The sequence below is a fragment of the Bubalus bubalis genome, chromosome 2 (assembly GCF_019923935.1).
Source record: "Bubalus bubalis isolate 160015118507 breed Murrah chromosome 2, NDDB_SH_1, whole genome shotgun sequence".
In the NCBI taxonomy this organism is placed as follows: Eukaryota; Metazoa; Chordata; class Mammalia; order Artiodactyla; family Bovidae; genus Bubalus; species Bubalus bubalis.
The window spans coordinates 57,307,777-57,331,643 of record NC_059158.1 but is presented as its reverse complement, the minus strand read 5'-3'; the positions used below and the strand labels follow the sequence as shown (position 1 = coordinate 57,331,643).

General features: G+C 39.2%; 1 protein-coding gene across 5 annotated transcripts in view; it reads right to left on the bottom strand.

Annotated features, from left to right (window-relative positions):
- MAP3K2 (mitogen-activated protein kinase kinase kinase 2) overlaps nucleotides 1-23,867 on the bottom strand; it is a 92,823-nt gene that overhangs the window by 61,330 nt on the left and 7,626 nt on the right. The window contains exon 1 of one of the 5 annotated variants that reach the window (XM_044932359.2): nucleotides 17,094-17,227. The exons of the other annotated variants lie outside the window; for them this stretch is intronic. The gene's annotated coding sequence lies outside the window, so the exon portion shown is untranslated. Of the gene's footprint in view, nucleotides 1-17,093; nucleotides 17,228-23,867 lie in introns of those variants that run through there. 5 annotated transcript variants of the gene reach the window in all.

Genomic DNA, 23,867 nt, shown 5'->3' with positions numbered 1-23,867 from the left:
AATATGGTGATGGGAAAACTGGATATCCACATGCAAAAAAAAAGTAGATGGTATTTTACACCAGATACAAAAATTACCTTAAAATGGATGATAAACCTAAATGTAAAAGCTAAAACTACACAACTCTTCCAAGTATAGAGGGAAACCATTTTTGCAACAATCTCTTGAATGTGACATCAAAAGCTCAGTCAACAAGAGAAAAAATAGATAAACTAGAGTTAATCAAAATTTAAAACACCTCATGGATAAACCCAGAGGACATTATGTTAAGTGAAATAATTCAGGTATAGAAAGGCAAATCATGCATGATTCCACTTATATGAGGTATCTAAAGTAGTTAAATTTATAGAAACACAGAATAAAACTGTGGCTGTTGGGTTGAGGGGGGGGTTGTCAGGTAGCAAAAATGGGGCATTTTTATTCAATGTATGTAAAATTTCATTTATGCTGATGATTTAAGTTCTAGAGATCCTCTGTAAAACATACTGCCTAAAGTTATTAATATGGTATTGGGCACTTCAAATTTTGTTAAGAAGGTAGATGTCATGGGAAGTATTCTTGTTGTTATTCAGTTGGTAAGTCATATCCAACTCTTTGTGACCCCATAAACTGCAGCACACCAGGCTTCCCTGTCCTTCAGCTATCTTCTGGAGCTTGCTCAAACTCATGTCCATTGAGTCAGTGATGCTATCTAACCATCTCATCCTCTGCCGCCCCCTTCTCTCTTGGCCTCAATATTTTCCAGCATCAGGGTCTTTTCCGATGAGTTAGATCTTCTCATCAGGTGGTCAAAGTATTGGAGCTTCAGCTTCAGCAGCAGTCCTTTCAATGAATATTTAGGACTGACTTCCTTTAAGAATTGACTGGTTTGGTCTTTCAAGAGTCTTCTTCAGCACCACAGTTCGAAAGCATCAATTCTTTGGCACTCAGCCTTCTTTTTGGTCCAAGTCACATCCACACATAACTACTGGAAAAACCATTGCTTTGACTACATGGACTTCTGTCAGCAAAGCAAAGTCTGCTTTTTAATATGCTGCATAGGTTTGTCATAGCTTTTCTTTCAAGGAGAAAGCATCTTTTAATTTCATGGCTGCAGTTACCATCTGCAGTGATTTTGGACCCCAAGAAAATAAAATAAAATCTGTCACTGTTTCCACTTTTCCCCCATCTGTTTGCCATGAAGTAATGAGACCAGATGTCATAATTTCTGTCTTTTGAATGCTGAGTTCTAAGACAGTTTTTTCACTCTCCTCTTTCACCCCCATCAAGAGGCTCTTTAGCTCCTCTTTGTTTTCTGCCATAAGAGTGGTATCATCTGCATACCTGAGGTTGTTGGTATTTCTCCCCGCAATCTTGATTCCAGTCCGTGATTCATCCAGCTCAGTATTTTGCATGATGTACTCTGCATTTACGTTAAATAAGCAGGATGACAATATATAGCCTTGACCTACTCCTTTCCCACCACCAAAAAAAGAAAGCAGGGAAAGGGACACAGGGAGTTTGGGGAGGCTGCACGTTTCTCTTACTCCAACTGTGGCGACAGCATCACGAGCTCATTTATGTCCAAACTCAAAGCCTCTATACAGAAATATGTGCAGTCATTTTATCAGTTACACCTCAATAAAACTTTAAAACTTTTAAACTTCTGTGCATCAAAGGACACAATCAGCAGGGTGAAAAGATAATCCATGGAATAGGAGAAAATATTGTAAATCATTTATCTGATAAGAGGTTAATGTCCAAATTTATCAGTTACTCTTACAAGTCAACAAAAAAACAAGACTAAAAAATGGACAAAGGACTCAAGTCATTTCTCCAAAGAATATCACTAATCATTAGGGAAACAAACACAAATCAAAACAATGAAATATCATCTCATACCCATACAATGGCTACTGTTAAGAAAAATGAAAATAAATGTTGGCAAAATGTGGAAAATTTGGAACTCCTGTATACTGTTGGTAGGAATGTGCAGTACATCATGCAAAATGTGCAGTATGGTGGGTCCTCAGAAATTAAAAACTAAGTTACCATTCTGTGCTGTGCTTAGTCGCTCAGTCGTGTCCAACTATTTGCAACCCCACGGACTGTAGCCCACCAGGCTCCTCTGTCCGTGGGGATTCTCCACGCAAGAATACTCGAGTGGGTTGCCATGCCCTCCTCCAGGGGATCTTCCCAACTCAGGGATCAAACACGGGTTTCCCACAGTGCAGGCAGATTCTTTACCATCTGAGCCACCAGAGAAGCCCCAGAATACTGGAGTGGGTAGCCTATCCCTTCTCAGCAGATATTCCCGACTCAGGAATGTAACTGGAGTCTCCTGCATTGCAGATGGATTCTTTACCAACTGAGCTATCAGGGAAGCATATATATAATGCAGAATTAGTCAACCTTAAAAAGGAATTAGATCTTTACATACACTACAACAGGGATAAATTTTAAGGACATTTTACTAAATGAAATAAGCCAGTCAACAAAAATATAGCGTATGATTCTATCTTATTTAAGTCAAATTCACACAGACAGAAAGTAGAAAGAAAGTTGTCAGGAGCTAGGGTCAGAGGAAAAGGAGGAGTCTTGTTTAATGAATCCAGAGTTTCAGTTTTGCAAGATGAAAGAGTTCTAGAAATGGATGGTGTTGACAGTGAAATATACTAGCAATGTTATGTAAGAATGCTGGTATATTTAATGTCACTGTGCTATACAGTTTAAAAAAATAGTGAAGATGGTAAATTTAAGTTATTTGTATTTTACCACAATTTTAAACAACCTGCTCCAGTATTCTTGCCTGGGAAATCCCATGGACTAAGGAGCCTGGCAGGCTACACAGTTCATGGGGTTGCAAGAGTCAGACACGACTTAGCAACTAAACCACCACCACAATTTTTAAAAAAAACCCCAAAAACCCTTATTTCTTGCAAAATGCCGACAAGACTCAACTCTAAAACCTAATGATCCTACACTGTCCTTTCCTTCAAATGCAACCATTTACTTTTTCAATGCAGGAATTTACTGTGTATTTCAAATGATCTACTAACACTGTAAATTTCTCCATTTCAAACACTTTTTGAGGACTACTATTCACTACTTTCTTAAAAAACAAACAAAAAACATTTTATTAAGTGTCTACTCACTATGCGCCACATATACTGCTGTACTCTCGGGCTTACACTTTAATGAGGAAGACAAACATGTGACTACAAAGTGCCAATGAAGAAAATGAACTCAGTGAATGAGTAAACACGTAAAACCTCTAAAACTGAGAAGATATTAATCTTAAGAAGACTCAGTGGGAAAACTCTCAAGGCCGAAAAAAAGCACATGCAAATGCCCAAAAAGCTCAGCATGTTCCAGGAACTATAGGAAGAACTGTGTGATCAGTGTTTTACCAAGCAAAGAGGGAGTGGCGATAAATAAACTGAAAATGTAAGCCAGAACTACAACCAAGGAAGGTCATAAAGGAATCTAGATATCCTATGTAATACAACAATAGGTCAATAATGGTTTTAAGCAAAGATAAGACATCATTTGATTTGAGGGTTTTTTCTGTTTGGTTGGTTGGGTTTTGTTTCTGTTTTTTCATCTGTTCTTAAATGTCACATTGGCTGCTCAGTAAATAGCCAAAATGTGTATCAGGCATAGACAGGATACATTATAAATTCAAACACTGAATGTTAAGTTTGTTCATTTGCTTTACTACATATACATGTTATAAAACATGGGTATTTATTCATATTGAGCAAAAAATGCTTAAAGTTAAAAACATATGTTGAGCAAAAAAGCAAACAAAAAAGAAACCTTACAGTGTGTTTTCATCTGTAAAAGAGGGGAGGAGTAACTTTACGGAGCAGAAATACAATAAATACTGCCTCAGCTCAGTGACCAATACCAACAACTACAGTGATGAATTCATGTTTATGCTGTGGTTCAGTCACCAAGTTGTGCCTGACTCTTCGCAACCCCGTGGAGCACACCACGCTTCCCTGTCCCTCATCATCTCCTGGAGTTTGCCCAAGTTCGTGTGCATTTATTCGGTCATGCCATACTCAGCCTTTAATACGATGTTATAAAATGTGATGAAAATAGCACTTTATCTTTGTGATCTTCCTCCAAGAACTCAAAAACTAAGTAACATAAGAAAACATTAATCAAAATGAAATTTGAGAGACAGTCAATGAAACACCTGATCAATATTCTTCAAAACTGTCAAGGTCATTAAAAACAAGGAATGTTTGAGAAACTGCCACAATCCAGAGGAATTAAAGCATTATAAAAACCAAATGCAATGTTGTATCCTCGATGAGATCCTGCAATGGAGAAAGGACAATGAAATCTTAATAAAGTATGAGGTTAATAATGATGTATCCATAATGCTTGGAGAAGGAAATGGCAACCCACTCCAGTGTTCTTGCCTGGGAAATCCCATGGAAAGAGGAGCCTGGTGGGCTACAGACCATGGAGTTGCAAAGAGTCAGACGCAACTTAGCAACTAAACAACAAAAACAATCAATATTGCTCCCTTACTTGTGACAGATGTATACATACGATGCTAACACTAGGGAAACTGGATACAGAGTACAAGAACCCTCTTAACTATTTTAAAACTTTCCTGTAAATCTAGAACATTTGCAAACTCAAAAAATTATTTAAAGAATGAACTGTAAAAGGAACAGAAGCAGCAAAAACTGGTTATAAGATTACTCAGGTCCAGAAGGAGATGATGATACATTAAAATGTTTAGAATAATATAGCAGCAGGGAAGATGGAGAAAAAAAGATGGATTCAAGGCATATTTTGAGGACAGAATAAAAAGAACTTGGGGGGCTTCTCTGGTGGCTCAGTGGTAAAGAATCCACCATCCAATGGAGGAGACAGGGGTTCGATCCCTGGTCCAGGAAGATTCCCCGTCCTGCAGAACAACCAAGCCCACGCGCCATGACTACTGAGCCTGCGCTCTAGAGCCCACATTCCACAGCTAGTGAAGTCCACACACCCTAGAGCCTGTGCTCTGCCTGCACACTGCAATGAAGAGTAGCCCCTGGTCACCACAGCTATAGAGAAAAGGCCCGTACAGCAACAAGACCCCCCACAGCCAAAAATAAATGAATAAATAAAATTATTAAAAAAAAAAAAAAGAATTTGGGACTTCCAGTTAATGCAGAATACTGAAGTCAGAAAATCCTCTTCTCCAAAAATAAGAATAAAACTGGACAAATTGCCAAAAACTATTTCAGGGATTTGGAAATTACCAAAAGATAAACAACAAATTGAGAATATTTATTCATGGAAAACTACCAGACCCTCAGGTAAAGCAGTGGGAGTCAGTAGATTCCCAACACTAACCTAGCTTGGTCTACATAAGAACTTTCAACAGTTTTGAAATTCAGTAACTCTTGCTAGAGGGGTTGACGTGATTTGGACTGAAAGATGAAAAGTCACGCTAAATACCAACACCAACAATAAAAGGAAAAAACACAGTAAAAATGAATGGGGAAAACCAGTAACTCTATTAGGAGGAGGAGGAAGAAAAATGTCTCAGGTGAAGGCAAAGGCAGACTGGCCAAAAATTTAATGGGAAGATCTTGAAAATCAGAGAGCCACAGAAGCGCTGGATGGACTCTACAAATCTCCGGCTGAGTAGGAAACTATGAGCACGCACAGACATGAATGCATAGACCCAAGACATGAATAGGCCCAAAAGGGCCAGGTACAAAATAAAAACTAAGGTCCACTTGGCTATTGCCTTAAATTTGTGCTCTCCAATTCATACACACCCACCAGAAGATGGCTGAAGTCATCTTTAGGTTTGAGGTATTTGAATGCAACCTCTGCCCAATCACTGCCTGACCACCAAGTTACACAATTACAGGGTAACCCCTAGGAAGTCTGGCTTAAAAGATACAGACAGAAAAACAAACAAAAAATAACTAAGTAAATATAATAACAGCGCAACAAGCATGGGCAATGATGTATTCCACAGATTAGGTTAAATTTAAAGTTGGTTTTAAGAAGACACAGATGTATAGAACAATCTTTTGGACTCTGTAGGAGAAGGCGAGGGTGGGATGATTTGAGAGAACAGCATTAAAACATGTATATTACAGTATGTGAAACAGATCGCCAGTCCAGGTTCAATGCATGAGACAGGGTGCTCAGGGCTGGTGCACTGGGATGACCCTGAGGGATGGGATGGGGAGGGAGGTGGGAGGGGGGTTCAGGATGGGGAACACATGTACATCCATGGCTGATTCATGTCAGTGTATGGCAAAAACCACTACAATACTGAAAAGTAATTAGCCTCCAATTAAAATAAATAAATTTAAAAAAAATAAAGTTTTGTTTTAAAAAAAAGCCCAATCCAAAATTCCTATATTATCTGTCTAGTTTTCAAAAAAAAAAAAAAAGTGAGGCAAGCAAACAAAGAGTAAAGTGGGACCCACACTTAAGATTTTTTTAAAAAAGCTGTCAGTAGAGACAAACTCTGGGTAGGTCAAGATGTTGGAATTTGCGCTTAGTCGCTCAGTCATGTCCAACTCTTTGCAACCCCATGGACTGTCACCTGCCAGGTTCCTCTGTCCATGGGGATTCTCCAGGCAAAAATACTGAGGTGGGTTGCCACGCCCTCCTCCAGGGGATCTTCCCAACCCAGGGATCGAACCCAGGTCTCCCACACTGCAGGTGGATTCTTTACCATCTGAGCCACCTGGGAAGCCTAAAGACTTCAAAGTAGCTATCATAAATATATTTAAAAGAATTAAAGGAAAATCTGGTGAAAATTATTCCACAAACAGGAAATATCAATAAATAGAAACTATAAAAAAAAAACAAAAATGCAAATTCTAGAGTTGAAAAATACCATATCCAAAGCTAAAATATATCAGATGGACTCACTAGTAAATCTGAGATGGCAGAAGAAAAAATTAAACTCCACCAAAAGATCAACAGTAGTCAACAATCTGAAGAACAGAGAGAAAAAAGAGTGAAGGAAAATCAACGAAGTCTCAGAAACCTATCAGACACTTAGCAGACCAACACTTAATGTGCGTCCCACAAGGAAAAAAGAAAAATGTAGACAGAAAAACATATCTGAAGAAAACAATGGCTGAAAAGTAGCCAAATTTCATGAAAAACAGGAATCTAAAGATCCAAGAAGCTCAATAAACCCGAAACACAATAAATATCAAGAGATCTCTACCTAAATCTTTTTAAATACCATTTGAAAAATTTAAAAAAAAAAAAAAATTAGAAAGATGGTAACAATAACCCTGTGTACGAGACAGCAAAAGAGACACTGATGTATAGAACAGTCTTATGGACTCTGTGGGAGAGGGAGAGGGCGGGAAGATTTGGGAGAATGGCATTGAAACATGTAAAATATCATGTATGAAATGAGTTGCCAGTCCAGGTTCGATGCACGATACTGGATGCTAGGGGCTGGTGCACTGGGACGACCCAGAGGGATGGAATGGGGAGGGAGGAGGGAGGAGGGTTCAGGATGGGGAACACATGTATACCTGTGGCGGATTCATTTTGATATTTGGCAAAACTAATACAGTTATGTAAAGTTTAAAAATAAAGTAAAATTAAAAAAAAAAAAAAAAAAAAAACCTGAAAAAAAAAATTAAAAAAAAAAAGAGAGAGAGAGAGAACCACACCTAGATACACATCATGGTTAAACTATAGAAAGCCAAAGATAAATAAAATCTTAAAAGCAGAAAAATAACTCATTTTGCTACAGGGAAAAAATACAATTAACTACTGACTTCTAGCATAAATAACTGAGTCAGAAGAAGGTGCAATGAAATGTGCAATGAGAGAAACAAAACAAAAATATCAAGCAAGAATCACATATTCAACAAGACTATCCTTCAAAACAGAAAACGAAATAATATATTCCTAGATAAACAGAAACTGAGAGAATTCTTTGCAAAAACTGCCTTATAAGAAATACTAAGGGGAGTTCTTCAGACTGAGAAGTGACATTAGAGGAGGTAACTCAAATCCAGCAGACAAACTGAAGAACATTCAAATCAAAAGAATTAAATATACGAGTAAGTTCAAAGATTAGTATTTTTCCTCCTCTTGAGCTCCTTAAAAAAATTTGACTGTATACAGCTAGTTCACACATACACACACATATCATTCCACCCATTAATGGCTAATGGCAGATTACACATTCTTTTCAAGCATCCATGGAACATTAACCCAGGTAGACCTAGGCTATATCCTGGGCCACAAAATAAATTATAACACACTTAAAAGACTTAAAATCATATAAACTATGTTTTCTGATCATAATGGAAACAATGCAGTAAGTAATAACAGAAAGACAACAGGAAAAATCTCCAAACATTTGGAAGTGAAACAACATATGTAAAGAATAATCTGCAGCTAAACAAGAAAGTCTCAACAAATTTTTAAGTATACACAACTAAATAAAAACATAACATGTTACATCATATAAAATGCAGGTAAGGAAGTGATAAGAGGAAGATTTACAGCACCACTCTGTGCTGCCATTACACCCACCTCCCACCATGTAACAGTTGCCCCACTTAATGTCCTTTGGGCTCTTGAAAACATGGAAAGGGGTAAGGTTAAGAATGAACTCTGTGGTGTGGAACTGGAACTGAAGGTATCATCATGAAACCACAGTTTTGAAATATGTAAAGAAACAGATGTACACAAACATACACATTTGTACCCATATGTGTTTTACAGCTTTGGCTATGGAGACCTGGAAGCAGTGACATCCTACTCACAATGAGTACATCTGCTAGATACCAGTTTCTAAATATCAATCTCCACTAAGAGGAATGAGGACTCCTTGAAAATACGGGTTATTTCCATGTAACTGCAAGATAACCCGAGAACATCTTACTGTACCAGAATATAAGTATACAAAGAATCATGGGACATGTCAAAAGGACACAAAAACCACTCTAAATGGGCTCCCACTGGCCAAACATGGGACAATTTGGGTTTCAAAACAAATAATGATAAACTACAACCCACTGAATGACAACAAAAAAAGGGAACCCACAAGTCTACAGATATACAATTAAAAAATGAATCAGTAAATGGGAGAAGAGAAAGAAGCTTTATCTTTTTTTGACATTCAAGGCATAGGTATTTGAGTATTAACTGATAAATTATAATTAATGAAATTATAAAATAATTAGTTGGCAATCATCAATAATAGTAATTCAGCCAAAAAAAATCAGTACCTGCTAAAACTAGCAGGTGAAGTGATGAGGAATGAAATACTCAGTCTCAAAATACTTTTCCTCCTAATATTTATTAATTATAAAGGAAAAAAGTATTTTTTAGTGTAGAAATCTGGCAGAATGCTTAAGTGATGAAGATCACCAGTGATGGGCAAATTAAAATCACGTGCACCTGACAGGATGTACTGAGAAGACTATTATATCACTTCTGTAATGTTTCTGCCAAAAATATATAACCTAAGTTGAATCACAGGGGAAACATAAGACAAATCTTAACTGAGGAATATTTTAAGAGTCAACTATTCTATAAATTTCAAAACTGTCAAGATCATGAAAGTCAGGCAAACATGAAAGAACTGTTCCAAGACGGAGAGACAGTCCATGTTCCTGGGCAGGAAGAATCAATACTGTGAAAATGACTACAGTACCAAACACAATCTACAGATTCAGTGCAATCCCTATCAAATAACAATGGCATTTTTCACAGAACTAGAACAAAAAATTTCACAATTCATATAGAAACACAAAAGACCCTTGAATAGCCAAAGCAGTCCTGAGAAAGAAGAATGGACCTGGAGGAATCAACCTTCCTGACTTCAGATTTTACTACAAGGCTACAGTCATCAACACATTATGGTACTGGCACAAAAACAGAAATACAGATCAATGGAACAAAATAAAAAGCCCAGAAATAAACCCATGCACCCATGGGTACCTTATTTTTGACAAAGGAGGCAAGAATTTACAATGGGGCAAAGACAGCCTCTTCAATAAATGCTGCTGGGAAAACTGGAAAGCTACACGTAAAAGAATGAAATTAGAACACTTCCTAAGAACACACACAAAGATAAACTCAAAATGAATTAAAGACCTAAATGTAAGAACAGAAACTATAAAACTCTTGGAGGAAAACATAGGCAGAACATTTGATGACATAAATCAAAGCAAGATCCTCTATGACCCACCTCCGAGAGTTAACAGAAATAAAAACAAAAGCAAGCAAGTGGGACCTGATTAAACTTAAAAGCTTTTGCACAGCAAAGGAAACTATTAACAAGTTGAAAAGACAACCCTCAGAATGGGAGAAGATAATAGCAAATGAAACAACTGACAAAGGATTAATTTCCAAAATATACAAGCAGCTCATACAACTCAATGCCAGAAAAACAAACAACACAATCAGAAAGTGGGAAAAAGACTGAAACAGACATTTCTCCAAAGAAGACATACAGATGGCTAGCAAACACATGAAAAGATGCTCAACACTGCTCATTATTAGAGAAATGCAAATCAAAACTACGATGAGATATCACCTCACACCAGTCAGAATGGCCATCACCCAAAAGTCCACAAACAATAAATGCTGGACAGGGAGTGGAGAAAAGGGAACGCTCTTGCACTGTGGGTGGGAGTGTAAACTGATACAGCCATATGGAAGATGGTATGGAGATTCCTTAACAAACTAAGAATAAAACCACCATATGACCCAGCAATCCCACTCCTAGGCATATACCCTGAGGAAACCAAAATTGAAAAAGACACAAATATCCCATTGTTCATTGCAGCACTATTTACAATAGCTAGAACATGGAAGCAACCTAGATGTCCATTGACAAATGAATGGATAAAGAAGTTGTGGTACATATACACAATGGAATATTACTCAGCCATAAATATAGGAACACCTTTGAGTCAGTTCTGATGAAGTGGATGAACCCAGAACCTATTATATAGAATGAAGTGAGTCAGAAAAAGTAAGATAAATGTCATATTCTAACGCATATATTGGAGAAGGCAATGGCACCCCACTCCAGTACTCCTGCCTGGAAAATCCCATGGACAAAGGAGCCCGGTAGGCTGCAGTCCATGGGGTCACTAAGAGTTGGACACGACTGAGTAACTTCACTTCCACTTTTCCCTTTCATGCACGGGAAAAGGAAATGGCAACCCACTCCAGTGTTCTTGCCTGGAGAATCCCAGGGACGGGGAAGCCTGGTGGGCTGCCGTCTATGGGGTCGCACAGAGTCGGACACGACTGAAGCGACTTAGCAGCAGCAATACATATATACGAAATCTAGAAAAATGGTACTGAAGAATTTATCTGCAGGGCAGCAATGGAGAAAAAGACATAAAGAACAGACCAGACTTACGGACATGGGGAGAGGGGAGGAGAGGGTGAGATGTATGGAAAGACTAACGTGGAAACTTATATTACCATATGTAAAATAGCCAACAGGAATGTGCTGAACTGCTCAGGAAACTCAAACAGGGGCTCTGTATCAATCTAGAGGGGAGGGATGGGGCGGGGGATGGGAGGGAAGTTCAAAAGGGAGGGGATATATGTATACCTATGGCTGATTCATGTTGAGGTTTGACAGAAAACAACAAAATTCTGTAAAGCAATTATCCTTCAATTAAAAATAAATTGAAAAAACAAAACAAAACAAAACAAAACATGAAAGAACAGTTCCAGAACGAAAAACACTAAAGAGACACTAAAAACAAAATATGGCCCTAGACTGAATTATTTTGCATTTTAGTGTCCATTTTAGGACATTACTGAAACCACTGACAAAACCTGAATGGGTTCTGTGGATTAGATGATACTAATTCCATTAATGCTAACTTCATGATTTGATGGTTTCATTCCAGATATGTGAGAAAATTTCCTTGCTGACAGCAATTACAAACTAAAGTGCTCTGGGGTCACGGGGCCTCATACTGGCAATTTACTCTCAAATGAAAAGAAAAGAAATTCCTCAACTTCTGAAAATTTCTAAAGAAAAAATGTTTAACAAAGTTTGGAAAATAAACATTAGTATTCCTCCCCAGTCTTTACTATCACACACACACACAAAAATTCTCTACTTTTCTAGTTGTTCAAGACAAAAATTTTGGGACAGCCTTGATTCCTCTTATTCCTTCTTTCTACATTCACGCCTGGATCAGCAAATCCTGTTAGCTTTTCTTTAAATACACATCTCCACTACTACCACTCCACTCCAAGGCATGATACTATCTCTTGCCTGGGGTTATCTCCAATACCTTCCCGTCTAATCAGCCTGTTTTCACTCCAAACCTTCAAAGAGTGATGAAAGTTAAATTTTTTTTTAAGTTGGTGGATAAATAAACTGATATATTTGAGCAGTAGAATACTCAGCGCTGAAAGGAAATGAGCTCTCAAGCCATGAAAAAGACCTTGCTGCTGCTGCTAAGTCACTTCAGTCGTGTCCGACTCTGTGCGACCCCATAGACAGCAGCCCACCAGGCTCCCCTGTCCCTGGGATTCTCCAGGCAAGAATTCTGGAGTGGGTTGCCATTTCCTTCTCCAATGCATGAAAGTGAAAAGTGAAAGTGAAGTCGCTCAGTCATGTCCGACTTGTAGCGACCCCATGGACTGCAGCCCACCAGGCTCCCCTGTCCATGGGATTTTCCAGGCAAGAGTACTGGAGAGGGTTGCCATTGTCTTCTCCGCCAACCATACTATATTCTGGATAAGCCAAAACTAAGGAGACAATCAAAAGGTCTGTGGCTGGCATGGCAGCCAGGGAGAGAGGGATGAGTAAGAGGACCACAGATTTTTGGGGCAGTGAGACTATTCCCCATGATACTGTAAGAATGGTAGATACATGTCGTTAAACATTTGTCAGAACTTAAACAATAAATAACACAAAAAGTGTACCCTAATGTAAACTATGAACTTCAGTTAATAAGAATATATCAATACAGGCTCATGAAAGGTAGCAAATGTATCACACTAATGCAAAATGTTAATAATAGGGAAAACTTGGAGCAAGGGAGAGGGTAAATGGGAACTCTATGCCCAATTTTTTTGTAAATCTAAAACTGCCCAAAAAAAAAAAAAAAAAAAAAAAAAAAACCACCTTAAAATTCCTTCCTTTTCACCTTCAGAAAAGAGGGGAGGGGGAAAAAAACACAATGAGATTCCAAAAGAATGGTCATATGAAGTGTTGGCAAGGAGGCTGTGCAATGAAAATGTTCACAGTGCTGGTAAGAATGTCAAATGTCCAATGGTATAACCACTTTATGAAACAGTTTGGCAAAATCTTATGACCCACCCATTCCACTCGAGAAAAATGAAAGTGTAAGTCCACACAAACTGTTCACTGTTGTTCAGTTGCTAAGCTGTGTCTGATTCTTTGCGACCCCATGGACTGTCCACACAAATACTTGTATACAAATGTTCACAGCGTTACTGCGTGATAGCCCCAAACTGGAGACTCAAATGCCCATTACCAGCTGAACAGCTAATTTATGATAACAAAAAGCAGATCACTGGTTGCCTAGGGACAATAAAAAGAGGCAAGACAGTAATGGGAGTACAGAAGGGCATGAAGAAGCTTCTGGGGGTGGTCACTATCTGGATGAGGTTATGGTTTCACGTGTATATACACATATTTGATTTTGCCAAATCACATACCCTAAATGTGTAGTCTGTCGATTATCTCAATCTAGCTACAAATTTTATTCTATAATGCTACTAGCACTGCAACTATGACTACTGACCTTAAGCCAATTTATAAGTTACACGAGTCTCATTACCTTATGGACACCCCTTGCTTTTGATTTGCAAAAATACTACACAGAGCAGTAGCCCCTTTATTTGCCAGACTACAAATGAATTCTGACTTTAAAAAATAAAATCTGTCATCATTTGTCAGACACATCCCAATTTCAGGTATTCAAAAATTCTAAAGACAAGTTCAAGGGAGTATTTCCCTAGTAACACTGGTCACTTCCAGTTAGGAAGAACTGGGTAGCTGGGGAGGCAGACCTGCATTGTTTATCTATTCATAGTTTCTGAACTTTGTACCAGATTATCTACTCAAAACCATAGAGAATTCAAATTTAAAGAGAACTGTAGGGACTGCAAGGGGTGTGGGTCTGATCCCTGGTCAGGGAACTAAGATCCCACATGCCACATGGCATAGACAAAAAAAAAAGAGTGTGTGCTTTAAAAGTGTTCCTAAAACATTTTAAGTAATTTTACAAAAAGTAATAACAAAAAATAAATAGCCTCCTAGAATGATTATATAGTTATAAATCATCACCAGATCACCATGGAGATTAAACAAGTTAATGTTTGTAAAGTGCCTAGAATGGGCCTAGCATATTGGTAATAATTATGCAAATGTCTGTTAAAAGTAAGTTGATATCTAATGAGTTTTTTTTTCCCTCTTCCTTAGTTCTTAAATCATACTGAGAATATTGGGTTTTTTTTTTTTAACTTTTTAAAAACTTTTTATTTGTATTGGAGTATAGCCAATTAACAATGCTGTGATAGTTTCAGGCGGACAGCAAAGGGCCTCAGCCATACATATACATGTAGGGGAATTTAAATGTCTACACAGCTTAATTCTTTTCTACATTTTATTAAATGGATCTTAACGGAGAATGAGGTAACTCTTCAGTCAACACTCGTAAGAAATTTAGGCTTTTGTTAAAACTCTTAAATTACTGCAGGCTGATGAAGAAGTAACTGTCATTCCCTGATATTTCTATCAGGTACCAGAGAGAAAAAAATATCATTAGTTTACCAAAAATATCTCTCAAAATTCATTGATAATAATGATAATGATGGCTCTCAGTGCCCAATTCCTTATCTATAAAATGGGAACAGTAATTGTACCTATTTTATGTAAATATTGTAAGGCATAAATGAAATATTACTTATAAAGCACTTTGAAAAATAAAGCACAGTGAACACTGAAAACATAGTATGAGCTAAGTTCACTTATTTATTAAGTTCAGCTTTGGAACTCAAGACAGTCTTATTTGCAATCCACTCTTACATGCTATATTATATTGCCTCTCATTTGCTCAACCAACACTTAGCCCATGCCTAATGTGTACCAATATGCTCCACCTGCTAATCTCCTGGATTCAAAAAAATAACAAAATACCAAGTTCTAAAATATTAATGTCTCTTTAAAATTCTAAAATCTACCCAAACCTTAAAAAGTATGCAAACAAGTATACCCTATACTGGTAGAGTAAAATGATGGCCAGGGTTATAGTCAAAATAGGATTATGTTCAGCATACTCATTTTGCTGGCAGGAGTCAAACACTTTCTATTGCTTGTCATATGAAACAAAGCTGCCAAGAAATATAAAATACAGTACTTCTCAGTCAGAACTCTTGAAGTCAGTATATATTGCCAGGAACCTCAAACTCCAACATAAAACCCTACAGCCAGGCTTCCCTGGTGGCTCTGTGGTGAAGAATTGCCTGACGGTACCAGAGACAAGGGTTCGATCCCTGATCTGGGAGAATTTCACACGCTGTGGAGCAACTAAGACTGTGCTCTGAGCCCGGGAGCCACAGCTACTGAAGCCCACATGCCCTAGAGCATGTTGTTACTCAACAACAAAAGTAACTGCAACTGAGAAGCTCGCACACCGAAACTAGAGCGTACACCCCTCACCACAACTAGAGTAAAGCCCTTGCAGCAAAAGACTCAACAAAACCAAAAACAGACAAACCAAAAAACAAAACCCAAGGCTACCCAGTTTTCATCAAATCAATTCCCAAAGTCCCTTTCAAATTTTGTAGAAAGGTTATGTGTACCAGGGCTTCCCTGGTGGCTCAGACTGTAAAGCATCTGCCTGCAGTGCGGGAGACCCGAGTTCGATCCCTGGGTTGGGAAGATCCCCTGGAGAAGGAAACGGCAACCCACTCCGGTACTCGTGCCTGGAAAATTCCATGGACTGAGAAGCCTGGTAGGCTACAGTCCATGCGGTCGCAAAGAGTTGGACATGACTGAGCGACTGAACTGAACTGAGCCACCTGGGTGAAAACTGAAAGTCACTCAGTTGTGTTCACCTCTTTGTGACCTCATGGACTCTCCATGGAACTCTCCAGACCAGAATACTGAAGTGGGTAGTCATTCCCTTCTCCAGGGGATCTTCCCAACCCAGCGATCAAACCCAGGTCTCCTGCATTGCAGGTGGATTCTTTACCAGCTGAGCCACCTAGGAAAGCCCTAACATATGAGGCAAGGTATGTCTGTCTCCCTCCCACATCAGAATGGAGCTCTATAATTATAGAAACAATGACAGATTCATTTATCTTCAGTGCTAACACACAGAAGGAAGTCAAACATTTTACTAATAATTGTGCCCATGAACAATTAAAACTCAACAACAAATTTATTAAAGGCTTATTTTACTGATTCCTAAGACATTCCTAAGATTTTCAATAAGCGTTAAATGAATTTAAAAATTAAAAAAGAAGAAAAAATAAAAACCAATGTGAATATTTCCATTAAAAAGTCAATTATATACTCTAACAACACAATAAAAAATTATTATTAATAAAACATCCAGGGACTTCCCTGGTGGTCCAGTAGTTAAGAATCTGCCTTGCCATGCAAGGGATGTGGGTTCAATCCCTGGTTGGGGAACTAAGATGCCACATGTTGTGGAGCAACTAAGCCCATGCACTTTGGAGCCCACATGATGCAACTAAAACTTGATGCAGTCAAATAAATAAGTATATACTAAAAAAAAAAAAAATTCTGAATCAAAAATACATAAAACAAAAATACTTAAAAAAAAAACCCACATCCATACAGTCTTTTAGGTCTGATTATACAGTAGAAAACAGGATGAAATAATATCTTCAAAATGCTGAGGGAAAAATAACTGCCAATCTAGACTTTCATTCACAACTAAAATAGCTTCAAGAACAAGAGCTCAAGATTTCCAACAAAAACTTTAATTTGTCACCAACAGACCCTTAGTCTAGGAACTTCAGCAGGATACAGTTCACAGCCACTCTAGCCTTCGAGATGGCCCATACTCCATGTAGAGTGTGTTTTTCTATAAATAAAATACTGTTCTTACCTATCACTCCGTCTCTCACTGACTGCTTTCTGCGACGAGACATCAAGAATCTGAGCTTCATTAAGGCAAAACCTGGTGCGTGATCTCAGTTAAAAGACCACAGGTCTTGGAACTCTGTTCAACTATGTGGCAGCCTGGATGGGAGGGGATGTGGGGGAAAAGGACCATGTATATGAATGACTGAGTCCCTTCACTGTTATCTGAAACTATCACAACATTGTTTGTTAGTCAGTTATATCCCAATACAAAATAAAAAGTTTAAAAACAAACAAACAAAAGACCATGGGTTTTGGACTTCCCTGGTGGTCCAGTGGTTCAGAATTCACCAGCGAGTGCAGGGTATGGGTTCCATCCCTGTGCTGTGCTTAGTCTCTCAGTCATGTCCAACTCTGCAATCCCATGGACTCTGGCCCAGCAGGCTCCTCTGTCCATGGGGATTCTCCAGGCAAGAATACTGAAGTGGGTTGCCATGCCCTCCTTGGCTTTGATCCCTGGTCCCAGGCTCAATAGTTTTGGCGCATGGACTTGGTTACTCTGAGGCATGTGGAATTTTTCCAGGTTCAGTGTCTGGTCCAGGAAAATTCCACATGCCTTAGAGTAACTCAAGTCCATGTGCCGTAACTACTGAGCCTGCATGCCACAACTGCTAAAGCCCTTGCACCGAGAGCCTGTGCTCCTCAAGAAGAGAAGCCACTGCAATGAGAAGCCTGGGCACCGCAACTAGAGGGAAGCCCCCACTCACCACTCGAGAAAACCTAGCAACAAAGCCCCCTGGGCAACCGAATACAATCAATAAATATTTTTAAGAAGACCACGGATAAAGGATATACTTCATGAAGAAGGAAAGGGATTCCAGTAGAACAAAAGCTAGCAAGAAATTGGTGAAAAAGTGAAAAAAAGAAACTTAACTTGCATATTAATTGTATTAAAATAAAATGCTTCATTCAAAGAACTTGAAAATAACAAGGCAGATTATACTGAACTGACTAATTAATCAATTAATATACCGAATTAAGTGATTCACTCTAGTGGCCTTCTTCTGGAAGCTTATCCCTTCTACAAACACAACCTCCAACCACCCACTTGATTACTAAATGTCACCAAATTAGCTCAGTGTGGTCCCTCACCAAAACAGATGGTCCAGAGGTGTGCAACTGGCCCAAACAGGAGCAAACACGGACAATCTTTAGAAACTACAAGTATAAAAGTTGCTTCAGTCATGTCTGACTCTTTGCAATCCCATGGACTGTAGCCCATCAGTTCAGTTCAGTCGCTCAGTTATGTCCAATTCTTTGCGACCCCATGGACTGCAGCATGCCAGGCCTCACTGTCCATCACCAACTCCCAGACTTTACTGAAACTCATGTCCATCGAGTTGGTGATGCCATCCAACCATCTCAACCTCTGTCGTCCCCTTCTCTTCCCACCTTCAATCTTTCCCAGCATCAGAGTCTTTTCAAATGAGTCAGCTCTTCATATCAGGTGGCCAAAGGATTGGAGTTTCAGCTTCAACATCAGTCCTTCCAATGAACACCCAGGACTGATCTCCTTTAGGATGGACTGGTTGGATCTCCTTGCAGTCCAAGGGACTCTCAAGAGTCTTCTCCAACACCACAGTGCAAAAGCATCAATTCTTCAGTGCTCAGCTTTCTTTCTAGCCCAACTCTTACATCCATACATGACCACTGGAAAAACCATAGCCTTGACTAGACGGACCTTTGTTGGCAAAGTAATGTCTCTGCTTTTGAATATGCTGTCTAGGTTGGTCATAGCTTTTCTTCCAAGGAGTAAGCGTAAGTAATTTTAAAAATTTCATGGCTGCAGTCACCATCTGCAGTGATTGTGGAGCCCCCAAAATAAAGTCAGCCACTGTTTCCACATCTATTTGCCATGAAGTGATGGGACCGGATGCCATGATCTTAGTTTTCTGAATGTTGAGTTTTAAGCCAACTTTTTCACTCTCCACTTTCACTTTCATCAAGAGGCTCTTTAGTTCTTCTTCACTTTCTGCCATAAGGGTGGTGTCATCTGCATATCTGAGGTTATTGATATTTCTCCCGGCAATCTTGATTCCAGCTTGTGCTTCTTCCAGTCCGGCGTTTCTCATGATGTACTCTGCATAGAAGTTAAATAAGCAGGGTGACAATATACAGCCTTGACGTACTCCTTTTCCTATTTGGAACCAGTCTGTTGTTCCGTGTCCAGTTCTAACGGCTGCTTCCTGATCTGCATGCAGATTTCTCAAGAGGCAGGTCAGGCGGTCTGATTATTCCCATCTCTTTAAGATTTTTCCACAGTTTGTTGTGATCCACACAGTCAAAGACTTTGGCATAGTCAATAAAGCAGAAATAGATGTTTTTCCGGAACTCTTGCTTTTTCAATGATCCAGCAGATATTGGCAATTTGACCTCTGGTTCCTCTGCTTTTTCTAAAACCAGCTTGAATATGTGGAAGTTCACAGTTCATGTATTGCTGAAGCCTTGCTTGGAGAATGTTGAGCATTACTTTACCAGCATGTGAGATGAGTGCAATTGTGTGGTAGTTTGAGCATTCTTTGGCATTGCCTTTCTTTGGGATTGGAATGAAAACTGACCTTTTCCAGTCCTGTGGCCACTGTTGAGTTTTCCAAATTTGCTGGCATATTGAGTGCAGCACTTTCACAGCATCATCTTTCAGGATTTGAAAGAGCTCAGCTGGAATTCCATCACCTCCACTAGCTTTGTTCATAGTGATGCTTCCTAAGGCCCACGTGACTTCACACTCCAGGATGTCTGGCTCTAGTGAGTAATCACACCATCATGATTATCTGGGTCATGAAGATCTTTTTTGTACAGTTCTTCTGTGTATTCTTGTCACCTCTTCATAATATCTTCTGCTTCTATTAGGTCCATACTATTTCTGTCCTTTATCGAGCCCATCTTTGCATGAAATGTTCCCTTGGTATCTCTAATTTTGTTGAAGAGATCTCTAGTCTTTCCCATTCTGTTGTTTTCCTCTATTTCTTTGCACTGATCACTGAGAAAGGCTTTCTTGTCTCTCCTTGCTATATTCTTTGGAACTCTGCATTCAAATGGGTATATCTTTCCTTTTCTCCTTTGCTTTTCATTTCTCTTCTTTTCAAAGCTATTTGTAAGGCCTCCTCAGGCAGCCATTTTGCCTTTTTGCGTTTCTTTTTCTTGGGGATGGTCTTGATCCCTGTCTCCTGTACAATGTCATGAACCTCCATCCATAGTTCATCAGGCACTCTGTCTATCAGATCTAGTCCCTTAAATCTATTTCTCACTTTCACTGTATAACCGTAAAGGATTTGATTTAGGTTATACCTGAATGGTCTAGTGGTTTTCCCTACTTTCTTCAACTTAAGTCTGAACTTGGCAATGAGGAGTTCATGATCTGAGCCACACGGTCAGCTCCCGGTCTTGTTGTTGCTGACTATATAGAGCTTCTCCACCTTTGGCTGCAAAGAATATAATCAATCGGTGTTGATTTTGGTGCTGAACATCTGGTGATGTCCATGTGCAGAGTCTTCTCTTGTGTTCTTGGAAGAGGGTGGTTGCTCCATGGAATTCTCCAGGCAAGAATACTGGAGTGGGTTGCCATTTCCTTCTCCAGGGGGATCTTTCCAACCCAGGGATCAAACCCAGCTCTCCTGTTTTATCTTCTTTTAGTTTTGTTTTCTTTTGGTCTTTACCCTACTGGGGTCTTTGGGAACTGTGAGTATGTCTATGTTACAGCATCTACCATACCTCATCATTTTAGCTTAGGCTGGATTTGAAAAGCCAAAATAGGAAAACACTTAAGGAGGCCTGAGACTCACAAATAAATTAGAGCTGCTGTTTCTTTTAAGCTTTGCTTTTTTCTTCTTTATTATTTATTTTTTTTAATGTAATCTCTCCTTTTATCAACCTTCATCGTTTCATACTATTAAGCAAGTGGAATCACTAAAGGTAAATGACCTTATGAATCTACTGAATGTGAAGAGAAAACGCCATGGTATAGATTATGGATGAGGAGGGAGACACCTAAGTCTAGGGGTTTACAGCTGGTAAAAACTCAGGCTTTGTTGTACAGTAAGTATCATTATGTGCTACACAATTACTGGGTACTGGTTGCTTGCAGTGATACAAGCATAAGCAATCCTTCAAAATCAAAATCAAGAAACGACAAACAGGCTATCAAAAGCACAGAGTAGGAGCCAGTAGGTACCAACTCGTCTTATGAAGTGCTGCGTGCCGTGATGATGCCTCCTCCTATTTCTGCTATCTGAAATGTGTCCTCCTTTCCTTCTTGTCTAAACAAGGACCCAGTTTCAGCCTTCCCTACTCCCTTCATCTGTCCATCTTTCTAAATGATAAAGAAGTGAAAAATAACCTCTGAGGACTGATAGTGTACTAGGAATTTTACACTACCACTTTTAATCTTAACTACACCCTGGAGAAGGAAATGGCAACCTACTCCAGTATTCCTGCCTAGAAACTCCCATGGACAGAGGAGCCTAGCAGGCTACAGCCCACAGGTGTTGAGTGGACTTGAGTGGACGACGGAGCATGAGCGTGCTGGAACGACAGCATTCGCCGTTTCTCCACTCATCATGGCAGGGTCATTTGTCTCAAAGGATATTATCTGATTTAACACCTTCCCAACCTTGCTCTAGGCTGGCATGTGTCCTCCGCAGCTTGATTATTGCATTTTCAATTACAGGAACTATGTCTTCTACTTCATTCTTATCTCCTTCATCTTCTCTACTTCTCCCCTCTCTTTCAAAATACACCCTTCCTATTTCTCAATCCATCCTCTTTACTACCACAATTACTACTACTAATAAAAGCTTTTTTTTATATTATTTTACACTGTGCTGACAGCCTGCTAAATACAAAACATTTCATTTAATGCTCACAATAATCCCTACTGTAGGTATTACTTCCCATCTCACAGAGGAAGAGAAAGGCATGGAGATCTTAAAGCACTTGCTCTCTCACAGAAGACGTGACGTCACTGTGGACTGCCACAGCGGCCACAGCCCTCGCTGTGATTCCCCACCCGACCTCCACTCTCCCCTCTGTGACAGTTTGTACCATTTCAACTTATAAGTTCAAACTACATTTCCAGAATCCTTTTCCCACCAGGTTCCTGGTTAGAAATGGTCAAAGACGGGAGTTACTCTCTGAAGATTATGGTTAGATGGATGTAGCGCTGACAGAGTATTTCACTGTGTCTCTGCTCTCCACTGTATTGCATGTAGCTCTTTCTTCTTGTCAACCCTGCCAACCAAACAGCAACCTCAGGCCCACCATCAAAAGCCTGACTGAAGACCACAGAAGAGGTAGCTATGTAGAGACAACAGCGTTCTATACCTTCCACCAGCTCTACTGTGTGGGCCCACACTTCAGTAGCTGGGCATAACTTGCTTCTCAAATTCCCCTGCAAACTCTGACTTGCCCACTGCACCACTGCTTCAGGAAGGCTGATTAGTGACTTCTCTGATCTGCCAATTCCCCCTTACAGACTTTGGTTTCCAAGCTTCTCCCACAACTCTGTAAGGTCTTCTATCTTTCATAAATTTCTTAATTCCATGATACCACAGCAGTTTGTTCTTCCTCTGTGACTGAACCCTAACTCATGCAACTACTCAAGCTGCCCCTCCACCTACTGATCAAGATCTCTGCAACTTTCCCTTTAGAGACCTTCCTGCATAACCAAATCTAAGCCACTTAGTCTTTCATAATCTCCAATCAAGCCTTCTTTTATCAGTTCTGAGCTGCCAATCTTTGAAAACAGGATGAAGCGCCCTCATTCTATGAAGCCGTATCATCCAGACTTGATCCTCCCATTTGCAAAACAGCAAGATTTATATGAGAGAAAACACTAGAGTGGGTATCAGATTAACGAAAGTGTTAGTCACTCAGTCGTGTCCAACTCTTTGTGACCCCAGAGACTGCAGGGATTGAACCCAGGTCTCCAGCATTGCAGGTAGTTTCTTTAACATCTGAGCACAAGGGAAGCACTAGTTTAACAAATGCCAATACCAATTTATTACCTAAAAACAAAATAAGCTAACAACACTTAATGTACTTCTATGCTTTGGTTAGAGATGCGAAGATGGAAGAAAGAAAGAATAAAGAAGCAGAAAGATTCTGAGAAAAAAAAATTTGCGGGGACTTCCCTGTGGTCCAATGGTTAAGACTCCACATTCCCAATGCAGAGGGCACAGGTTCAATTCCTTGTTAGGGAACTAAGATCCCACACAGCCTCGCAAAAATAAATATATATATTAAAAATTTTTTTGCTGATGTATGGTTTGCCCCAAATGTTTTTTTCCATTGGGAAGTAAGAATTTTTTTTTTTAATGTAATCATCTGGGGTTTATCCAGTACATCCATAAAATTATTTTAAAATTTCTAGCGGGCATAGACTGCAGGTAAACTTTTTCCAATACTTCTTTTTTTTCCTTTTCCAAAAAGATCTTCCCTCACTTTTGGCTGAAGTATTTCAAAAAATGTATTTCACTAGTCTTGGGTGCCCATTCATGAGAATAATTTAGTTCTTTTCTAGAATTCAATGGTTACTATCCTGGATCTTCATCACTAAAATATCATCAGTTGATTCTGATTTTAATCGTATCAGTCCTGAAGTTATTCATCTACTCTTTCAACAAGTATTTACTGTGAACCTACTATAGATTATCACAGTTCAACATAAGCTACCTGGCTATAAAACATCTTTAAGTAAAAGATGTCATTCTGACAAATTAATCACATTTAAACAGAGCTATTT